Source organism: Melopsittacus undulatus, chromosome 8 (assembly GCF_012275295.1).
Source record: "Melopsittacus undulatus isolate bMelUnd1 chromosome 8, bMelUnd1.mat.Z, whole genome shotgun sequence".
NCBI classification, from domain to species: domain Eukaryota; kingdom Metazoa; phylum Chordata; class Aves; order Psittaciformes; family Psittaculidae; genus Melopsittacus; species Melopsittacus undulatus.
In genome coordinates, this window is record NC_047534.1 from 29,710,770 (window position 1) to 29,728,242 (window position 17,473).

Consider the following 17,473-nt stretch of genomic DNA (forward strand, 5'->3'; position numbering starts at 1 on the left):
CCTTTGGAGGCAGTTCTTGGCAGCTGTGAAAGAAAGGTTTCCATACAAAGACGATGTTACGAGTCATTCAGCCAAGTGGACTACTCTAGAGAAAGGCATCCAGTCTCTGAGAGAATCAGCCATTGTAGAGATGATCTATCTTAGGAAGGATGCAATGAAAAGACTCATAGATCCAGATGAAATAGAATGCACATGGCCCATGTGGCGGAAATTTACACATAATGCACTGTCATCATATGCCCTCTCATTGGCAGTAATAACATAGAATGACATAGCACCACCAAGAGTGAATGAAATGATCCGTCAACTCCAAGAGTTTGAAGACAATCTCAACCCTTCCATCAGGGTTGAAAGCTGTGGAAAAACTGTCCCAGGAGTTCAAACAATTGAGAGATAATCTATCTTATCTATCCAGCACCTCACATGGACCAACACGTCTCAGATAGTAACAAAAGGCATCCTGCTAGTCAAGAGAGAAGATATAGGAGGTAAACGCCACAGATGTCATGGGATCAGCAGTAGCTCATGCTCAGCCAGGGAGGAGGGAGAGATAGGGTGCCTGGTCTGGGCTAGTCGGGGAGGTATTCCATACCACAGCACGTCCTGCTCGGGGAGGGGACTGGAAACTGGTTGGAAGGGAAGGGGTTAAATCTCCTCCGGGGTGGGCTCGGAGAGGGAACTGGAAGATGGCCAGGAGGGGAGGGGGGAGCTCGCTCCCTCTTCCGGGCTGGCCTTGTGGCGGCAGGTGGTACTGTATTCTCTCTCCTTGTTTATTTCCTCTAACATTGATTTGCTAGTGGTAGCAGTAGCGATTTGTGTTATACCTTAATTGCTGGACTGATTTTATCTCAATCCGTAGGAGTTGTATTCCTCTGGCTCTCCTCCCCATCCCTCCGAGAGTGGGAAGGTTGGGGGGGGGGAAGAGACAGAGGAGTGTGTGGGCTTGATTTAACCCACGACAGTATTGTATTCTCTTCCCTTGTTATTTCCTTCATTATTATTATTATTATTATTATTGGTGATAGCAGTAATGATATGTGTTACACCTTAGTTACTAAACTGTTCTTATCTCAACCCCTGGGTGTTACATCATTTTGATTGTCCTTCCCATCCCTCCGGGAGCTGGGGGAAAAAAAGGGGGGAGTGAGAGAGAGACTGCGTGGCTGCTTTATGGCTGACTGGGTTTAAACCACAACACTAAGTTTTAATCCATTACCCCTTGTCCTATCAGTACAGTCCCTAAGGAAGAGTGCCTCCACAGCATCCTTATAGGCCCCCTTCAGTTACTGGAAGTCTCCTATGAGGTCTCCACGCAGCCTTCTCTTCTCCAGGCTGAACAGCCCAAATTTTCTCAGCCTATCTTCATATGGGAGGTGTTTCAGTCCCCTGATCATCACTGTGGCCTTCCTCTGGAATTATTCCAACAGTTCCACACCCTTTTTATGTTGAGTACACCAGAACTGTAGTGACAGGACAAGGGGTAATGGGTTAAAACTGATACATGGAGGTTTAGATTGGATATAAGGAAAAAATTCTTTACTGTTAGGGTGGTGAGGTACTGGAATCGGTTGCCCAGGGAGGCTGTGAATGCTCCATCCCTGGCAGTGTTTAAGGACAGGTTGGATGAAGCCTTGCATGGCATGCTTTAGTGTGAGGTGTCTCTGCCCATGGCAGGGGGGTTGGAGCTAGCTATTTCAAATATAATGTCAGAATCCAATTTTATTAATTCTTGTGATTGTATTAGTGTCTTATTTAAATTATCAGCTGCTTGTAGTTACCCCAGACAAATTATCAAGTGACAATATTTTTGCTTTCTGGCCTGTTTTACCAATACAGAGCTTTGCTATATTTCTACTTTTCAAACTTCATTTCTGTGTTACTATGGACAAGATAAAATTAATTTAAATACCTACATGGTATAAACACATAGTTCTTTGTCTTGATAGCACTATTATTAGCTATTATTACCAAGTAAACTTGACAAGCTTTCAATCAATAGACAAAAGCTACCTACAGGCTTTTCATTCCTCCAGACCTGCTATTACATCACTTGCAATTGCACCATCCTAACAAGTCACATTAGACTTGGCCTTTTTTCTCTTAAGATAAACTAGATCTGCTTTTAATATACCTATATATTATTGTTAATTCTTCAGTCCCAGCACCAGTGAGTGTGACCCGATCATCTGAAGAGGCCTTACCAGAGATGGTAGGGTAGGATGAGTTCATAAACAAAAATTGCTAGAAAAGCAAGTAGTCATTGAGAACCTTCATATTATGAGTGCTCTTTGCAGTACATTTTAATGAGATGTGATTTGTTCTCACTTACCCTGGGCTGCAGAAAGAAAATCAGAATTTCAGGGACAGATCCAGCGCACTTTCACTAATTCAGTAGTACACTAATTTCAATGGTATGATCTCTGAAGTATATTATTGTCTACATTTCAAATGAAACCATATGAAAATGACCCCAAAATTAATGTAAGTTCTTTTTCTCAGAGGCACAACAAGCAGTTGAACACTTACGCTCCACTTCCCTATTAGCAGACTGATTCTTAAAATCTAGCAGGGCTCCATAACCTTGATCCATTCACTAGCAGAACAGAAGGTGAATGCAAAGCTAGCTTAGTTCACACTGTACCTGCTTTAATTCACTTTGGCAGGTGGTAGGCAGGTTGCCCGGCAAAAGCAAGAAACCTGGAAATTGTATTCTCTTATGGGAAACACAATTGTGGTGGTGCACAGCATGTCAAAATGTCAATACAGACTGACAGTTGCTTACTATTAATCCTCTTTCTACACAACAATGAGAAAGGAAACCAAGGCTCAGTGTTTACCAAAAAGGTGCCAAAACATATGGATCTCTTTTTGCTAATAGCTGATCCTGAGGTCACAGTTAAATTGGAATGAAATAAATTTAATCTGTCATGAAAAATATTATTAATGATTTTTTAAGATTTTCAAATAATTATTATCTCAACATCTCTAGATATAACAGTGTGCTTGAGAAACACTAGGAATGAAAGCTGGAAGTTGTGCATGGGACAATCAATTTTTCTAGGTTTTGGAGAAACCCAGCTAGACCTAAACATTTTAACAATTTGTAAATAAATCCACACAGCATTTTTAACCTGAGATGTTTTAATCTATGTGCCTGTCAAATCTCCCCTTTACACAGTATTCCAAATATTTCTTTTCTCAAATACTTGTTTATAATTCCTTGAAAATAAAAAACGTTGAAAAGCAGCATATGCAATTTCCCCATTTCCAGTCATGATCATCTACAGTAAATACTTCTTCCCTGGCAAATGTTTCTTCTAACATCTAATATTACAAGGTGAACATTTTCATGCAGCTCTTATTTTTTTATAGCTTATTTTTAAATATTAATAATTTTGCATTTAGACACAGCATTTGGAGAAACAATGCAGAACAGCTCTGTTGGAGAAATGTCTCTAGAGTGTTTCTTGATTGACTGTAGTATGTCTTCTATGAAGGTCCTAACACTGGGTGTGTTTGACAGTGTAATTACATGGAAAAGCCAGTTGCCATGAATCAGCTCTCCCATCACACAGCCCAGTCCTACAAATAAAGTCAACTTGACACACCGTGGCACACTACTTCAGGAAGAGATGTTTACATTTATTGTTAACTAGAACAATAGTATATTCATTAACTGAATCACAGTGCTACACTGAATGATATCCCACATACTTCATCATATTTTACCAGGTTACAAGAAGAACTCAGTCAGTAGTAATACTCTATTAGAAGTTATAAAGCCTATCATTAATTTTTTGACCCTGGCTATACATCTTCTAGTTTTGAATAATAAAATACTACACTCTTACCAAATAGGATTCAGGATGGTTTTGTGAAACCAAGATCTCCAGAGAATCAGAAACAGACAAATGAAAAATACAAAAATTGTAAATTAAAAATGCAAAATATCCAGCAGCAACGCAAACTTTCTTCCAACTTGTCCATCTTACTGAGTTTCAAAAGCCATTTAATATAATTTCACAATCAACACTGTTTGTCCAAACTATCCTATAGACAAAACTATGTTGTATAGCATTTCTTCTACACTTAATCTTCCCAAGCCAAAAAAGGCATCACACATCATGTATACTATCCTCCTGAGTCCTTTTATACTTTCTTCACCAATATAAAACAAATTGAAACAAAGCTACATAAATTCTATATTTAGTCCACTGAAGTAATAGTAAATCTTTACATATACTTAGATATTTTTTCATTATACCTACTGTTGGGGACAATCTTTGTCATACACTTTTACAGGCACATTTGTTGTAATAAAATAATGCTATTTTGTATTTTATCTGCGCAGGAACAGTGTGAGTTGTTCCAATAACCTGACTGCATTAAAAGTCTTATGCTTGTAGCACACTATTATAGGGTGTTCCAATCATCCGAGTGAATTAAAGTGTTATGCATTTAACATATCTTATTTGCCTATGAATCTTTTTCAGCAAGATAACCGCAGGCTCTTTATTATTGGAATATTAACATTTAACGTAAGTTTGGGCTCATGACTTGTGTATGTTTATTTTAAATGAGATTATGACATTAATATTTGTGAAGAACTCCACACTGATGTCAGTGGGGGGTGCTTAAGCATGACTGACATAATATTGTACCAATCACAGATTTACTTAAATTTCTTTTGTGTAAGTGTCGTAGTTTAAACCAAGTCCCCCTACTCCCGGAGAGTTAGGAAGGAGAATCCAAAGAATGTAGCCCCCACGGATTGAGATAAGAACGGTTTAATTGCTAAGGCATAACACAAAACCCCTACTGCCATTTACTACTACAAATAATAATGATACAGCAAACAGTAAGTGAAGAGAATACAACAACCCACCAGCCACCGACCCATAACTCACTCCACCCTGCCTGGCCGAGCACCATGTGCTCCCTCCTCCATTTTCCTCCAGAGCTCCCCCCTCCAGCCTTCTCTTTCCCAGTATGCATCCTGGGCATCACGTGCTATGGTATGGAATACCTCATTGACTAGCCTGAGTCAGGTGCCCTGTCTCTCCTTCCTCCCGGACTCCCCTCCTCCACCTGGCTGGAAAAAAACCTTGAACAAAAACACCCTCAAAACATGCTCAAACCATGACAGTAAGGCATTCACTGAAAGACTTAAAATGAGTGTTCTTTCCTCACACTTGCTCTGAAGAGAATACTTTCTAAAGCTGAAAGCAAAATGTCTCCATTCATACTACCTGTGCAATCTCCATCCTCTCCAGGCTAGATATCAATAATAGTAGACCAAAAATGTTCAGTCAAAATGAATCCAGAGCAAAGACCTGTTGTTTATAGACTAAACTAACTTTTCACCTGGAGTAAATAGTTACATGAACAGTTCAAGCTGGCAGATCTGTGTTAGAGATGTTTTACAAGGGATCAGGTGTTAAACCAGCAAGTCCTATTCTTGAACTAACAGAGTTGTGTAGAGTACGTGTGCCCCTAGTGCAAGTAAATTTAGCCTACAAAATACATAGGCAGACAAGCAAAATACTATGGTAAATATATGCAACAGCATGCTACTCCGGGGGACAACTGCAGTCAATGTATTCTCAAGATGGCAAAACATTTATATGCTGGAATGTGTTAACAGTATTAAGAATTTCCAGGAATTGAAAGTTAACTTCCAAGTACAAAAGATGGAATTGTCAAACCTGTTGAAAAAAACATTTCTGCTCTCTTTCTTAAGAGAAATCTTAGCTGCAAAATCACAGATACTTAAGTCTAAATCTATTTAAAATAAACACATTTTGCCAATATTTACTGCATTTCTTTTTCATGGGTAATCAGTTTCTGCAACTGATTTTGCATTCAAAGTGTGCAAATGAAGGTAATTTTTACTGAAAATGCTCTTCATGTAAAATATTATATAAAATATGGAATGTATATTAATATATAAACTTTCTAAAGGTTGACTAAGTTCAGCATAAGTAGTCGCATAACATCATTTTTGACATGCTAGCTTTTTAATTCCTGAAACAGTACTACAGCCCTAGCTTCAGCTGAAAAAGTAAGACTTAAATTCAGTCATCAGCCAAAATGCATTTTAGTTACTATTACCTTCCAAAGATTTAACATGAATTGCCAATTCCAGACAAAGATCAAAAAATTTAACTTCATTAAGGTAAAATTATGCTTGTTTGCAAACAGACAGTTATTATGTACCTGTCAAGCTAAACTGACATTAATTCAAGTGAACTATTCAGCCATTCTAATCCTTATTCTGCTAGACAAGTACAATGTGTCATTACAAAACATGACATCAGTAAACTTACAACCACAGAAAAATAGTTTTATATATTAGGGCAATTGAAAGGAATTCCATTAGTACTTGAAATAATATAAGTGCAAATCTGGGCCTGCATACCTGAGAATCAAAATATGGGTGATGTGCAATGCATCACTGCTCATTTCCCCTAGATATTTTTCATATATGTTCATGCTGATTAAAATTATTATTTGGTGAAATTACGGTACTGGAACAATAAAAACCAGCAATGTAACAGCATCAAATGTCATTTGAACTTGTCACATTTATAAAAGCCAAGTTTTCTATGAAATTACTGTAAAAATTTAAAAGCTAGCAGGGAAAGGCAATGAAAAAAAAATTGTTTTCATAATGCATGCATTTAACATTTGTTTTCTTCTATTTTAGAAAGACCTTTAGTATTACAGCAGTGGCAGTTACATTTAATAAACTTATTCTTCAGAGCTACATTTCTAGTCCATTAGCAGAAGCTACTATCCCAATCAGTATTACAATAACATTTCCATTAGCAGCTCAAGCTGTCTGAAAAAAAAAAAAAGCCTTTGTTTTCAAGCTCAATGCCCTGCCCTTTTCTGTCTATAGTCACCTTTTCTGTTATCAAAAGATTTCAGTGTTTTTCTTTTACAGAGCTACACAGAAGCATACCAATGCATGCGAACATAAAGCAGCTTACCAATTCTTTCGCTTGTTGGATAGCTTTAAGAAACTGCAGGCAGCAATGTAGTCAGGACCTTTCAGAATGACTGCCTAACCTCTCCAGCTTCCAGAGTGGCTCTGCATGAAGCTATACAAAGATGTTTGCTTAGGCTTGACTCCTACACATGGAAAAGGCTCAGTATCCCCTCTGATGGGCTATAGGACTGATTTCACTAAACACGATAGTCTCTTTTGTGTGCACTTGCGTCTTGATTTGTCTTTCTGATCACTACACAGTATACTGACACCTTTCTCTTCTAAACTTTCATACAGGTAATAAAAATCGAGCAACACACCTCTGCTGTTTACTGCTTTCCCGTTTTTTGTACTTTGACCATGTGAAATGTGGTGCTATTGTTTTCATTTAGTTTGCCTTAGCCTGTTTCTGATAATTCTAATTTTGTTTCTCTTTACCTGGAAGGAAGACAGTTCACCTGCATTTCTAAAACATGTACCTGGAAGGAAGACAGTTCACCTGCATTTCTAAAACATGTATTGATACCATTGTATCTGACCAACTTAAAGGAATCTTGTTCCCTTAAAATTGTAAGCACTGAAAGCACACACTGAAATGCTTGTAGGCTTCATACAGCAATATGCTAGATATTTTACATGCAGCAGAGACAAAACATCTGACTGATTACTATATTGTATTCTTTGGGGTTTTTGAAAACTAGGCTTAACTCTTCTACCAAAAAATGTGTCCATTTTCTACTGCCCCTGGTGGCTTCAGCTTTGGATATACCAAGCAGCTGCAGAACTTTTTGACAGTGACCAATCAAAGTGCTGAGCACCTCCAACAGTCAAAGTGTCTAACATTTTTCTGTCGTTTTTCTTGCTGTATCGTGTCTTTATGGCTTTCATCTTTACACAGCTCATGTCTTCCTAATTTAAGGATGCATTTGATACACGGGTAACCAATGTACAGGGGGGTAATACAGAGAAATTGTACAAGGGAGTTAAAGGAATTCCTTTGCTTAAACAAAAGTATTGTCTGTCCTAAGTACCTGCCATTGCCACCTTGCCAAGGCATTGATTACTGCTGGAGGGGAAAAAGCAGATGCTAGTTCTGCTGACAAAAGCAGATGAAAGGTCCTGCTGATAAGCTGGGGAGAAGCAGACTGGGCGATCAAGCCTTAAGACCATGACAAAAACACAGATGTTTGTTCCTATTGATAAGCGGCAGGAGAAGCAGACTGGGCGCCAACTAACCCTAAGTCCATGTCTGAAGATTAAAAGGTGTAAAGGTTAAGAAGAGGAAGACTCATTTACTTCATCCTGAAGACCCCTGCCCACAGGAGGAAGACTCATTTACTTCATCCTGAGACCCCTGCCCATGATCAGAAGGGGCACTGCGCAGGTGCAAAGGACCTTCCGGCTCATTATAATACGAAGCGGGGATAGATAATAAATATGTATAGGCGGATTGAGCAACCTCATGTCTATGTATACCTTAAGAGAATAAGTGTAAAGGGACAACAACCCTGAGGTGTGCATGCTTTGGAGGAGCTATCCCCATGCACCTCAGCGCTGAATAAAAGCATACCTACTTTACAACTTTAACTAGTTGTGGAGTCTATCCGCGTATCAATTTGGCGAGCCAGGCAGGAGACCTCTGTCCGGCTGCAGGATCGGCTGAGGGGTGGACATCCTCGGCGCCACAGGCTGCTTGCCTGGAGGAGCTCCGCTTCTCGTCTGCTCACTGCGGGGACAGACAACAACCTGTGCCGGCTGCGGAGAAACGGTATGTTTGGGGTTTTGGTGATTTGGGTTTTGGTAATTTAGGTGGCCTGTAAGGCGTACGCGTGGCCCGGGGCTGCTGGTAAGGCGCGCAGAGTCGTCTGGCGCACAGCGAAGTTCCCCTTGGTTGGTATGGCTTGCAAGCGGGGGGCTCGCCGACCGATAGAGCGGCTGCTAGCGATCCTGGGAGCGGATCGGGTGAGCCCGGGTTTTCGTTGCATCCCAAGTTTTGGGAGCCAGGACGGACCTGCTAGAGGGGCAGGTGAAGGGTAAGCGAACCCACCAGGTTTCTGCTGTATCTCAAATTCTGAGAACCGTGAGGAGGGTAAGCGGAACCATAGTGTGAGTGGGGGATCCCATGTGTAACTTTGTGTTTCTGTGTGACTGAGACGTAGCATAGCTACGAAGCGAGTGTGGAGTCCCAATCCGCGGTTCCGTGTCTCCGCGAGGAGAGCGGCCGGAGACGGACGAAGTGTCTATGTTTTGTGGTCCTGTCTCTGTCCTGTGTATGTTTGGTGAAGATTAAAAGAAAAAAAAAAATTGTAAAAATGTTAAAAAAAATAATTAAAGAGGCATGATTGCAAAGGAAATTTTGCTGTAACTGAAACTTGTGTAGGTGCTCTCATATTTTCATAAGTGCATTTGCAGAGCACTGAGAAACTATAGAGATTTGTAAAAGATTGGCTGAAATGGGAGCCGGTCAAGACAGGGAAATTCTGAGGAAAAGCCCATTGGGTTACATTTTGGCACATTGGAAAGAACTGAGAGGATCTTATGGGGCCTCTGTAAACAAGAAAACGTTGGTATACTTTGGAAGATCAAGGAATATGGCCCAAAATGGAACTTTGAATTATGATATATTGTTATAATTAATGTTGTTTTGAGGTGACAAGGAAAATGGAATGAAGTAATGTATGCAGATGTGACAGAGTGCAAAATTAATATACCTCTTCCTGATCCCTTAATTTTGGCTTTGGAAAAGGACAGGAAAAACTAAAAGCTAAAGAGATGTTGTTCAGATTGTGATACTAGGGAAAGATGTTAAGAAGTTAAAGAAAATTAAGGAGGGAGCTCGAGCAGCTCCTGTGTTTGAGCATGGGATGGGTGCCGGGATAGGCAAACAAATGGAAACAGACATGTTGATAGATGGGACTGAAGGGTTGTTGGATAAATGTGGACTGGGAGTAAAGGAGGAAACCTGGAAAGTGGATAAAAAAAGAAAGCGGTTGCTTTGAAACTGGTGGAGAAGGAATGTTGAGCAAAGGTGGGGGAGTAGGCTCTTCTGTGTAACCGGATCTGTGTGTGTGCTATGGGGAGTCTGGACCCTGGAAGTGAGACTGCCCTGGAGGGGAATGCCATGGGGCAGCTCCAGTGAATGAATTAGAACAAGAATGACATAAAACTGGAAAGCAAAAAAATTTATCCCCTCGTTGGGAGGGACCATTTCTTGTTCTTTTAACTACAGAAACGGCAATAAGAACTGCTGAAAAGGGTGGACACATGCGTCATGAGTAAAAGGACCCATGAAAGAATGGAAAGTTGTGACTGAACCCGGAGACACCAGGTTGACCCTCAAGAGGACTTGGATAAGTAACTGAGGGAATTCATATTGACTCCTGTAAATTTGATATGGCTGAATATATAGCTAAAGCATTGAATGTAACTAACTGCTGTGTTTGTGGGGGAAATAACTGGGGAGAGAGATGGCCCTGGGAGGCAATGGAGAGTAATATAAGTGACCCTGCAGTCTGGAAAAATCTAAAAGGGAACAAATGGACCAGGCCAACAATGGCAGATTGACTTTACAGAACTGCCAAGGAAGGGGGGTATAGGCATTTGTTACTAAATTGAATAATAATCAAATGGTTTGCTGTCTTGGATTTAAAGGACTCTTTCTTTGCTTAATATTGGCCAAAGAAAACCAGAATTTATTGGCTTTTGAATAAGGAAAATCCTGGCACTGTAAGGAAAACTCAACTAATTTGGACAGTATTACCTGAAGGGTTTAAAACCAGTCCGACGAGTTTTGAAATCAGTTAACACTGGAACTAGAAACATGGAATCCACCACTCAGAGGGACTCTCTTACAATATGTGAATGACCTATTAATTGCTACAGGAACAAAGGAAGAATATGTCTCGTTAATGGTGGGATTGTTGAATTTTCTGGGACTGAATGATTATCAGGTATCCAGACAAAAGGCCAAACTAATTCAAACCTGAGTTTCCTACCTAGGATATGAAACAACAGGAGAACATAGAAGTTGCAACTGCTAGAAAAGAAGCCATTTATCAAACATCACGACCATCAGCCATCAAGGAGTACGTACCTGGGAATGACTGGATGATGCAGACATGGATACATGATTATGGTGTTCTGGTAAGACCACTATATGAACTGTTAAAAGAAACCTCTCTCTTTGGAATAGACTGATTCTGTAGAGGAGGGCTTTAAAACAGAGCTAATGAGAACTGCAGCTCTGTGACTTCCGGATGTGACTAAATCATTTTGGCTATATTCCTATGAAGAGGGAATAGCTTTGGTCCTTGCTCAGAAACTAGGACCCTATAAGAAGACAGTGGTGCATTTTTCAAAACAGCTGGATGAAGCAAGCAAAGGATAGCCCAGATGCCCAAGGGCTGTGGCTGCAGTTGTCATGAACATTGAAGAGGCTTGCAAATTTACCTTGGGACAAAAGATTACTGTACTAGTGTCTCATGTTGTATTAGCAGTTCTGGAACAGAAAGAAGCCCACTGGTTATCTCCTTCATGGTTTTTTTTTTGGTTTTTAAATTTAAGCTGGTGACTCTGATCAGGAAACTGGAAATAATTTGGCCAATATTGAAGCCAAACAAGAAGCTGAACAATTTAAATCATTCTTTTAATCCCTGATGGCAAACTAACAATTGAGAAATCTAAACCTAGATATTCAAAGGAGGATAGAAAATTGATTGAAGATCTCAAAGGACAGGAAAAAAAGGGGGTTGGGTTTAGATACATGATGGGCAAATTGTAATTCCCCGTAATCAACTATGGAAAATACTTCAGGAGGAATCTAATAAAACTCATTGGGGTCGCAACTCTTTGTATAAATACTTAGACAGGAAAATTGTAGGAAGGAGAAAATAGAAATCAAATTGGTACAACTGGGGAGGAAGCTACCCAGGACAGTACTGGCAAATAAATTTTCCTGAGTTACTGAGAACAGGTTACCAATATTTGTTGGTGTTAACGGATACTTTTTCAGGGTGGTCAGAAGCATTCCCTTGTAGAATAAATAATGTAAGACAAGTAATTGGAACATCGTTGTATGATATACCTTGTTTTGGAGTACCAGAGGCAATTTCTTCCAACCGAGGCTCGCACTTTAGAGCAAAATAGTTACAAGAAACTAGCAAAAATTAGAAGCTGATTGGCAACTACATGTACCATACAGGCCCCAGGTCAGTGGGCAAGTAGAAAAGATGGTTCATCTGATCAAAACATCAGACTGGTAAAATATGTCAGGAAATAAATTAATATTGGTACCAAGCCTTACCACTGGCTCTGTTAAGGCTTTGAACTAAACCTCGGTCGAAAGAAAAGGCTAGACCATGTAAAATTTTATATGGAAGACCATATGGGGTCCAACAGGGAGTGCCTCTCCAAGTGGGAGAAGAAAACCATGTGGCTGGAACTCGAAGCAGAGGACTGGAGAGTCCAGTACATAATATACAACCTGGAGATTATGTATACATAAAATCTTTCAGACCACAGAGGAAGATCTCGAACCAAGGTAGAAGGGGCTGTTCCAAGTATTACTCACAACTTGCACTACTGTCAAAATTAGAGAACAAAGCGTCTGGATTCAAAAAGGCTCCAAAAGCTCCCTGGAAAATCACATCGAGCGGTAATAACAGACAAATTTGTGAAAGATAGAGTGATCCATGAGTGTTAACACAATGTTGCAATTGTATTCAGAATATAGATCCAGGTATCACTCACTACCTGAATGAGATAAGGGCAGTACAAGTGCTGCACATACTACATGAAGCTTGGCCTAATTAGGTGTATACCCGACTGCTAGTGTCCGTTAGGTGTACACCCACAAGAGGCAATGGGCATCCTGTGGTTTACAGTCACAGGGGACAGTGAGCATCTTGTGGTTTGGGTCCGCAAGACACAGTGGATGTCTTGTACAAAAGGTTTTATGCACAAGAGGCAGCGGGCGTCCTGTGGTTTACAGACACAGGAGGCAGTGGGCATCTTGTGGTTAGGGTCCTGCAAGACACCGTGGGTGTCTTGTACAAAAAGGTTTTAGGTGTAAAACAAGAGGCAGCGGGCGTCCTATGGTTTACAATCACAGGAGGCAGTGGGCATCTTGTGGTTAGGGTCCTGCAAGACACAGTGGGTGTCCTGTAGAAAAAGTTTTGTTTTTTTAGGCAGCAGGCATCTGGTGGTTTGAGTCCTGCAAAATACAGTGGGTGTCTTGTAGAAAAGGTTTTGAGGATTTCAAAGGTATGTGCTGCATGAACGTAATCTGACCATTCTGAATCAATCCATGCTAAGCTGGGAAAACTGCAGGAGAGTATGCAAAAGCTTAAAATTGTTGGAAGTGGATTGGATAAGGAGTTACTGGATGGTTCAGAGATATACTTAACCAAGGCCTTCTCCAGGTATAATTTTAAATCAATAGAAGGAACATGGATAGGTCTGTCATAAATAATAGAGTAAAAGAATTTACTCACTTTATAGAAAAAGGGGGGACTGATACACGGGTAACCAATGTACAGGGGGGTAATACAGAGAAATTGTACAAGGGAGTTAAAGGAATTCCTTTGCTTAAACAAAAGTATTGTCTGTCCTAAGTACCTGCCATTGCCACCTTGCCAAGGCATTGATTACTGCTGGAGGGGAAAAAGCAGATGCTAGTTCTGCTGACAAAAGCAGATGAAAGGTCCTGCTGATAAGCTGGGGAGAAGCAGACTGGGCGATCAAGCCTTAAGACCATGACAAAAACACAGATGTTTGTTCCTATTGATAAGCGGCAGGAGAAGCAGACTGGGCGCCAACTAACCCTAAGTCCATGTCTGAAGATTAAAAGGTGTAAAGGTTAAGAAGAGGAAGACTCATTTACTTCATCCTGAAGACCCCTGCCCACAGGAGGAAGACTCATTTACTTCATCCTGAGACCCCTGCCCATGATCAGAAGGGGCACTGCGCAGGTGCAAAGGACCTTCCGGCTCATTATAATACGAAGCGGGGATAGATAATAAATATGTATAGGCGGATTGAGCAACCTCATGTCTATGTATACCTTAAGAGAATAAGTGTAAAGGGACAACAACCCTGAGGTGTGCATGCTTTGGAGGAGCTATCCCCATGCACCTCAGCGCTGAATAAAAGCATACCTACTTTACAACTTTAACTAGTTGTGGAGTCTATCCGCGTATCACATTTCTCGTGAGACTTAGGGCTCAACATAGCCACCTATTCTCATTTTGTCTTCAAACCTCCATTTGACTACAGGTTTTTCATTACAGATTTTTCTACATTCTCACAAAATACTACCTGAGCCTCTATGGAAAGTACTTTAACACCTAGGTGTATAAATAGCAGTTGAACTAGAGACAGCTCAACATAGCTGGTCCAACCAACAGAAAAATCCCTCACAGTTTTCCAGCCAACTGCAGAAGATTGTCCCCTACAAGCTCAGGTCCCACAACTGCCTCCCTCTGCACAGGGAGAGCAAGTATGATCTCCCCAAAGGGCACCTCTGCTGACTCAACTCTGCCACACTAAACTTCAGCTTTATTGGTATTGCATCTCCCAGCCTAAGAAAATTCACAAAATAATTCTTCTTTCACACTTTCCAGGCAGCTTTGAGAGGCCAAATATTTACTCTAATTAAAGATGCGAGAAGTAGGGCAGTGCTGATGTGAAAGAGACAGATTGGAAAGAGCAGGCAGCAGCAACAGGTAAAGATTCATCAGAACCACAGGGCATAGGATGAAAACTGAGAAGGTCTCTGCAGGGAAACTGCAGGGTCTCCCTAGAATCTAAGCTCTTGCCCTGAAACTGCTTAAGATGTTTATTCACAGCCCCTCTATTCTTCCCTCAGTAGAAATGCAGTAATTAGTCCATTTCAGTACAAAGCAAAAAGTTACACAAGTAACACAAGCTCGACCTTTCTGTATTCAGATGTTTCCTGCAAAGTTATGCACTGCAGCCATTAGGAATACAGGGAGAGAAATCAACTTTCTTTATGTGCCAATGACCTCATTATTAAGGGCTGAAACGAGGAAGCATTCTAAAATGTCCTAAGAAGTTTTAAAGATCCGGGAAGCATAGAGATGAAGACCGCAATGGATTTATTGTGACACAAAACAAGACACTTTAAACAGGCACTTTCTGATCACATCATGTTCTGAAAACATCAACTTGAATGGGAGTGAGAAAATAACAGCAGCATTTTCAGAGTTTAAAACCAATTTTTCCACATGAAGTGAAACTAAACCAGAAACAGAATGAAGTCATGATTGAAAGAGATTGTTTGTAAAACAACATTACAACTGGTGCAAGGAGAAGTTTGGGGATTTTTAGTAAAAGAATAAAAAAATAAAATTGTTAACGAACAAGTTAAATACATCTGAACACACATGAAGTAATGCTTTTATTAACATTTCAACAATTAATGTTGCAACATAGAACAATTTTGACAGACCCAGGTACTTTGCTAAGTCTCTTGTACTTGCTCCAATTCTTTGTTATCAAGATCTGCAACACGATATTGCCATAGCATGGAAACTGTAAGGTTTAAAAATGATGCAAAGATAGTGATCCTAGAGCAAGCTTTCAGTCAGGATGAGGATGACAGCTTGATGACACAAAACCTCCCAGTCTAATGGAAATTAGTCCAGGATGATCACCAAATTAAATACAAATGATCATAGAAACATTACTATTAGCTCAGAAAACTTTTCAACTTTTTCAGAACAGCTACATCAGAATGATGTAGGAGGTTTTCTTTACACATACTTCTCATCTTATTTGTGCACTTGAAGAGGTTATTAGCTCTACACTTAAGATGGAAAAGCTGAGTAGCTGAGAAGAAGCAGATTCATTTCTTATTCTTGACACATCAGTATTTTACAGCTTGTAGTGAAATAATTGTATCATTAAAGTTCATGGAATAATCAATTTTAGAGCAGTGAAAGCAGCAGAGCACATAAACCAGCCAAATCATCCTGTCCTTTTTAAAGCAATTTGATAATGAAAGTAAAACTTATAAAATATAAATTGTTCTCTGAAGTGAACAGGAGGCTATACAATAGAATATAGAACCCAGAGATGAAACTACTAGATTTTTTACTATATAACACAAGCTTTCTAAATCTGTTAGATTTAATGGTTGCTGCAGGAAAAAAAAAAAGTACCTAGGAAATGGCCTGGAATCTAGCAGGAAACACAAAATTAGGGGAGGGAAAGGAGAAAAAAACTGTATATGGAGTGTCTTTCACTCAAAATATAAAGTAGTTCCTCCCTTTTACAATTTTTGGAAGGGGCAAAGATTAGAAAATTAACATCACATCAAAGTAATTCTACATCTAGACAAAGTGCCTGATCTTAATAGCACTTGTGCTGATTAGGTTGTATGTATAATTGAAACTGTCAGTATACTTCAGTCAGTGTCAATAAAACAGGTAAAGAAAAACTGCAGGCAATTGAGTTAATTAATCCTGGAATCTGATCATAGGCAATCCAAACTGAATAACTTTTCAGTCCTATTTTCTACTAGTCCTTACAGAAATAAACGGAAAAGTAATAAACATTAATAAAACATTTTCATTTCATAGTACTAAGCACTCACCCCATCACCCATGAAGCTCATTCCTCATTCCATGGCCTTCAGTTGCAGCAGTGCCTGCTTAATAAACAAGCTCTAATAATTCAAAATGAAGAATGTATCCAGCATGTACTCCCCTCTTTCATACACATTCAGACTGCATAATAACAGTCTGCCATACAGAATGTTATAAATAGAGACCACAACGGATCATAATCCAATTAGATTTTTATTAATTATAGCAAGTAGAATATGAGCAAAGACAGCGCTGGACGGCAGGGGAGTCTGCGCTCCGCCTACTGCCGTACTGAGCAGTTCAAAAAGCCCTCCCTTATACATCTTTTACTTCCGTGTTCATGACGTAGTTGAGGTACTCTGCGCATGCTTCAGCTGTTGCTAGGGGGTCGACCTCTGCCTCCCGGTGGTCGGTGAGGCCGAAGTAAGAAGTTTTCCTCCTTTGTTCCATAGTTGACCCTTCATTTATGTCCTTATATGGAGTGGTTTGTCTTATTTCTGCCAGTTCCTGGAACATCTTGCAAGCCAGTTTCTGTAACACCTTGTGGTCATCTTATGTTTGCATAAACGGTTTCTGGTTTAATTGGTGTAAGCGATTGCGGTTATCTTATCTTGCATAAACTGTGTCCGTTAACTGTGTGCATAAGCAATTTCATATCTTTTGTTGTCTAACCTTTATATTGGGTTTAACATATATATACCTAACATATATCTTAATAAACAATACCTTATTCTTTAGTTTTTCACAATCCCCCCTTTTTCTTTTTATCCTATTATTGTTTATTAGATGCTGCTTTCATTCTCAGCACTGCAAATAAACCTTTTTCCACAATCCCAACATTTATCACAACACTCACAGGGTAATACCTCACAATTAC